At 39.6% G+C, this 6204-nt stretch overlaps 1 pseudogene; it reads left to right on the top strand.

The window, feature by feature from the left end:
- The window catches only part of LOC116091255, an 11564-nt pseudogene that overhangs the window by 3815 nt on the left and 1545 nt on the right, over positions 1-6204 (top strand).

Genomic DNA, 6204 nt, shown 5'->3' with positions numbered 1-6204 from the left:
GAAAATACTAGTAGTGATGTATTATTTTGAAATATACAGTTAATATGTTTGGAGTTATTTAAAATTCAAACTGATAAAAATGTATGTATTTTCAGTATTGCTGTAGACAAGCATCTACATAACACTGTTAAACTGATTGTTGTTTTATATCAAACAACTTTTATAATACTCATTTTCATTGTTATAATATTTTATAAATTTTGAGGAATATGACAAAAAAGATATTGTAGGTATCGAAGGGGGGTCTCTGGGAAGAGTTGGGGTACAAAAGGGAAACAAGAATGTAATTTAATTCTATTTACTTAAAATATGTTTTTAAATGTTAACAAATTCAGATAAATTAAAATCATGTAACTTTTCTCATCATAATGCAATAAAACTTAAAAGAAAGAAGTGTCTGTATTCCAGCTAGATCATAATGTAACCCAAGGTTTGTCTACATTCCATCAGGATTATATAGACTTAGAAGGTCTTTGGATGTGATCTCTTGTCAGAGCAGCAATGTTGCTGGATTAAATTAAAAACAACAACAATGACAACAAAAGATAAAAGTTTAAAATATACTCCTATTGGGAGTTGAACATTTAAAGAATGAAAGCAAATGCAAGTGGGTGGTGCGTTTATAAAGTGAGGACATGACCACTCCACGGTATGATTGAGAGGAAGGTTTTTATTATAGATATGAGGGAGAGTACAGCCAGGGCATCTGGAAGAGTCCAGAGCGGGGAAAGAAAGTAGTAGACAAAACTTGACCAGAAGAGTGAACTTGGCCATGAGAGAGGAGTGGATGGGAAAAGAGTGAGAGTGGAGGACTAAGAGGGGAAGACAAACAAGAATGAGCAAAAAGCCAAGAGAGTGTATAGACAAAATGGCAGGTGTTATATGAAAAAAGAGAATCTGGATGTGGGAAGCACACAAGCTGGAGAAATTTAGGGTAGGGAACAGGTTGAGGTGAGCTGAAAAGAGCAGAGTAAGAAAATAGCCACAGGTAGTTATGAAACTGAGGAAGCCTAGATAACAATATTTGAGCCTTGTTGGGCAGTGGTGGCGCACGCCTTTAATCCCAGCACTTGGGAGGCAGAGACAAGCAGATTTCTGAGTTTGATGCCAGCTTTGTCTACAGAGGGAGTTCCAGGACAGCCAGGGCTACACAGAGAAACCCTGTTTTTAAAAACTCCCCCCAAAAAAAGAAGAAAAAAGAAAACAAAACAATATGAGCCTTGGTATGCTAATAGATACCACAGATAGTCACTTGTCCTGAGTTTCTTTTGGACCTGACATTCCTGCCTTTTTGTTGATGATAAAGGGTAGCATAATCTCTACTGTAACTGCTTCTTAGCTGAAATTAAAGCATCATTGTCAGGGCCCAGTAAGGTTGGAATGTTAGTCAAAGTATGGAAATGGAGAGAGGATTCAGGCCCATCTCTTTTGCTAGATGCTTCTGAAGGACCACCTGAGGGTGGAGTGTTGCAGGCAGTTTTGAAGCAGTTTCCAGTCCATAGTTGATTGGAAATCTGTTAGAACAGATACAGAATAGGGATAGAAGGTAAAGTTAAGTATCTTTAGAGAAAAATCTTTGAGTGTACACTTCAAACTTCCAGGCCTGGGGTACTAGTTGGAGGGAGGAAAGAAGTCTGAAGACGAGGGGAAGGGCAAGCTCACCATCAGGGTTAAGCAGCTGGGTGGGGGAACAGAGCAGAGTTTAAGCTGTTGGTTACAGACACTATGTATCTGAAGTCTATTTGGCCTGTGTCATGACTCCCTAAGCTTACATGATTTTTTTTTTTTTTTTTAGGTTTACAAAAAGAGATAAAATTTTTAGATATAATAGCATTACCATTGTTTGTAATCTGTACTGAAATTCTCATTGTAGAAAAAAGCGGCTAATAAGTGTCTGTAAACAGCTATAATAGACTCATGACTGAGTCATAGCAAAAGCTATAGTTTTGAGTTAAAAGCATAAATACTTTTTCTTTAGTTCAGAAGGCTGGCTATTTAGATTGGACAGAGATGTTTTCATCACAATGAGAAGCACTTTTAAATCTATACTTAGAAAACAAACAAAGGAAATTTACATTTTGGAGCTTGTGACTATAATAATAATAGTAGCCTGTGCTTTATCAAGGCCAGATTAATAGCTTATCAGAATCCCATTGATGTAGGCTTGGATTTTTTAAAACCTACTTTTAATAAGGGTTCTCAGATGCTTTGACACCCCCACTTTCTAGCTCACCATCCAAAGAGGGGGAAAAAGATGGTAGATAGGAGACAGTGATGTGGCCCTGCTCAGAAGTAGTTCTTTGGGGTGATTCTAATCTCCATTGTCAGGATACCAGCAGTCCAGTTCAGTTGTGTCAGGATACCATCAGCACAGTGCAAAGAGTGAACAGGAATCAGCAGAGGAGGCACAATTCAGCAGAAACAGCCAGGTCTCCGCCGAATTGGCAAGAGTCAGCAGGAGCAACCAGAACCAGCCAGAAAGTCAGGAGAAGTTTTCTACCATGCCTCTCATAAGGCAGTGAAGATCTGTAAGATGCAAGACCACTGAAGTGATGCACAACTAGCTATGCAAGTGCCTTGTCACTGTCTGTTGGGTCATACTTAGACTCTCCAAACATCACGTGTCCTCATGCAGGTCTTGCTTCATGAAAACATTACATGAGTCTGCAACACATAACATAACCAGAAATTTCCACTTTACATTGATGCTTGTTAAAGCACTGAAAATGTGAAGTCTTACTAGAATAACAGCATAGACAGGGAAAGAAATCTGAAAAGTTCCTCATTTTTCAGATATTTTAAATCACCTCCTAGGACCCTTAGACTTTTATAACTTGCATTTAAACCCCTTCAATCACTTTCTTAGACCCTTACAACTTAAGCTTTCATATCTTCAGATACTTTAGATTCTTTAGACCCTCACAACTTACATAAACTTCAAACTTTTCTTTTTCTACACAATCATTTACCTTGAGACACAAGCAGTTAATTACTGAGAGTAATCATTGCAAAGCAAGTTCCTTTAAATAAAGAATAGTAAAAAGTTACATTGAAACCTTTTGTGATTTTATCTCTTTCAGTTCAAGGTCTGCCAGCAAGGTAAACTGTGAGTCTGATTTTTACATATAAAATGGACTGACTGGGCAGCTGTGGCCTTTGGGAGGAGGGGGGAGCTGGTTTACTTGTTTCTGTTAAACTGACAAAGCTACAGTTAGTTGGCCATCAAAAACTGTCTTAGTCAGGGTTTGTATTCCTACACAAAATATCACAACCAAAAAGCAAGTTGGAGAGGAAAGGGTTCATTCAGCTTACACTTCCACGTCACTGTTCATCACCAAAGGAAGTCAAGATAGGAACTCACACAGGGCAGGAACTCCGGAGGCAGGGCCTGATTCAGAGGATGCTGCTTACTGGCTTGCTTCCCCTGCCTTGCTCAGCTTGCTTTCTTACAAAACCCAGGACTATCAGCCCAAGGATGGTATCACCCAGCCCATTGTGGGCCCTCCCCCCTTGATCACTAATTGATAAAATGCCTTATAGCTGGATCTCATGGAGAAATTTCCTCAAGAGAGGCTCCTTTCTCTCTGATAAATAACTCCAGCTTGTGTCAAGTTGACACACAAAACCAGCCAAGTACAATAACTATCTGAGAAGGACAAAGTAGAACAGGAAGTATAATCCAAATGGCCTCTGTATCAATTAAAATGACAAAGACTTACCTGCCACCTGGACCGTTACCCTAGGTCCCCTCCAACCCTTGGTGGTCACAAAGGGCAGAGGTCATAGGTCATTAGCTGTCACACAGGGCAGGATTGGCCTTTGGCTGCCACACCAAAAAGTTTCGAGAGACTTTCCTGTGGATAAAGGAACTTAGGAAAACTGACATACACTGGTGAGGCAGAGTAGGGCAGTCAACTAAACAGTGTCCAGAGTTTAGGAAGGGACCTGGCATCTGGCAAGGCATAGGGCAGTTCTTTGCCCAGCAGTTAGCATTACCACAATCCAGGTCGAGTTGTCTGTGCCCCATCATCTTTGGAGACCTTGGGGTCACTTCTAGGAGCTTGTATTTCTATCAGGGGAAGCTTTTTCATTGAACACTTTAAATACCATATTCAGTAGGTCTCTTAGAGGTTTTGAGAACCATAATCTGTTAAGCGTACCTATTTTAAAATTAAAAAAAAAAAGCTTTACTTGATTTTAGTTACTTGTTTCAGATTTAACCTTGAAAACATATACAGAAAATTAAATCAAGCTTGCCCTATAAATGAATTATACTTCTACTTAGTATGACAACAAGCATATGTCTGAGCACATTAAAGAATTACCACCTTAAAGCACAGAGCCAAAAACCATCTAACAAAAACCCCAATACAAGACATTGGAAAACTCTCTTTTGAGTTGTTGAAGAGGGCTATCCAAGAGATTCCCAAAACATGCAGCCTACTGATGTTGCCCTCGGTTATCCCCCAAAGGTAGCAGGTAAATATCTCCTGCTGAAGACACCTAGCACTTCAGACACAGGCCCAAAGACCCTTGAGCTGGAACTGACCTAAAAACCCACTTCCTAAGAACTAACATACAAACTTAGAGGGACTCAACTCACTGTTTTACTCAACTATGATGCCTATGTACCACATTAACAACCAACATGGCATATAACCCTAAGGATGAAGTAGTGGCATGCATACCTTGTCAGTAATAAATTGTACTTAACATGCACTCAGTGGGAGGAAGTCTTCCCTAGTGCTAGAAACCTAGCTAACTACTCAGGGTTATTGGAAGTGAATCTGCAACCACTAATTTACCAAACCAGCACAATCACTAACAACAATCTAGAAACATTTGTCCATATACACACAGAGAAGTGTGTTAGAGACCACTACAGAAAACCAAAACTAATCAAATGAAGTGTTATGGAACCCAGTCCCAGTGGATCCATAGAAAACACTCCTACATCTAAGGCTCAGGAAACATTGTGGAAGAAGGGACAGAAACATTGTAAGAGTCAGAGGATCAGGGAGTTCATTGTAACACTATGTCTCCTAGTAACTTCAGAAACTGTCCCCATAAAGTCCCACCAACATGCCTGCCCAAATATGAGCTGAACAAGGAGGACACAAACAAGCATGTCAAACTTCACAGGGAAAATCTCAGGAGGTCTTAACCTACACAAAAAACTATGGACAACTGAATAAAGCTACGAGTAAGAAAGGTGGTCCTCCCCAGGGGGAAGCACATCAACTACTTGTCCAGTCAGCCATAAAACATACAAACTAGTATCATTATATGAACATAACCAATATTTGGATAGTAAGTTCCAGGATAGTTAGAACTACATAGATAGACCCTGTATCAAAAAATCAAAACAACAACTAAAGTTATGCCATACCACTGATGCACATTCAGCTTATTTAAATTTCTATGGAAATATAATATGTAAATTTTACACAAATGAAACAGCTACCATTTTTTTAAAAAAAAATAACAAAGATTAAAATTAAATCGGGCTCATCGTTCACTGTTTTACAGAAAAAAATTGGAGGTATCAGAATTTGGCAAAGGAAATAGATGTCTTCCACCCCCACCTCCAAAAGAGTCTCAAATGTTTCAAACTGATCTTAAACATATCTTGTAGCCAAGGTGAAGACTCTAAAGCTCTGATCTTAATGCCTTTGCTTCCATGTACCCAGCTCCCACATACACAAGTTACAGGCATTCCAGGACTGGAAAACACCATGCCAACTTCATGGAGTTCAAGGGCTCTAAGCTGTGATATTACTTATGTGGCACAAGGACACTGTCAACTAAGCTACATCCCCTGCTCAGAAATCAGTCTCTCTATGACTGTGGTCAGACTAGAGAGAAAAATTCTCATGTTCCCAGCACCTTGCCAAAAACAGTTTCAGAATTTAGGTAAAGACAAAGGCAAGAAAAGAAAAGTAAGTGTGTGTGTGTGTGTGTGTGTGTGTGTGTGTGTGTGTGTGTGTGCAGATTTAGAATACAAGCAGTTACCGAAACTGGGAGGTAACTCTTTTTCTGGGAGAACAATTCTTACTCCAGTATCAGGGTTCCCAAATATTGCCAGCTCAGACATGGAAACGACTGGAGATACACTAGTTTTTTAAGGGCCCTTTTAGTCTCATGGTAACCAGAGCAGATGAGTTGGGAAAATGTGGCTGCGACACGATCAGACTAGCCACAAGC

The sequence above is a fragment of the Mastomys coucha genome, chromosome X (genome assembly GCF_008632895.1).
Source record: "Mastomys coucha isolate ucsf_1 chromosome X, UCSF_Mcou_1, whole genome shotgun sequence".
NCBI classification, from domain to species: domain Eukaryota; kingdom Metazoa; phylum Chordata; class Mammalia; order Rodentia; family Muridae; genus Mastomys; species Mastomys coucha.
The sequence above is the reverse complement of the archived record's forward strand: the minus strand, read 5'-3'. Positions and strand labels throughout refer to the sequence as shown.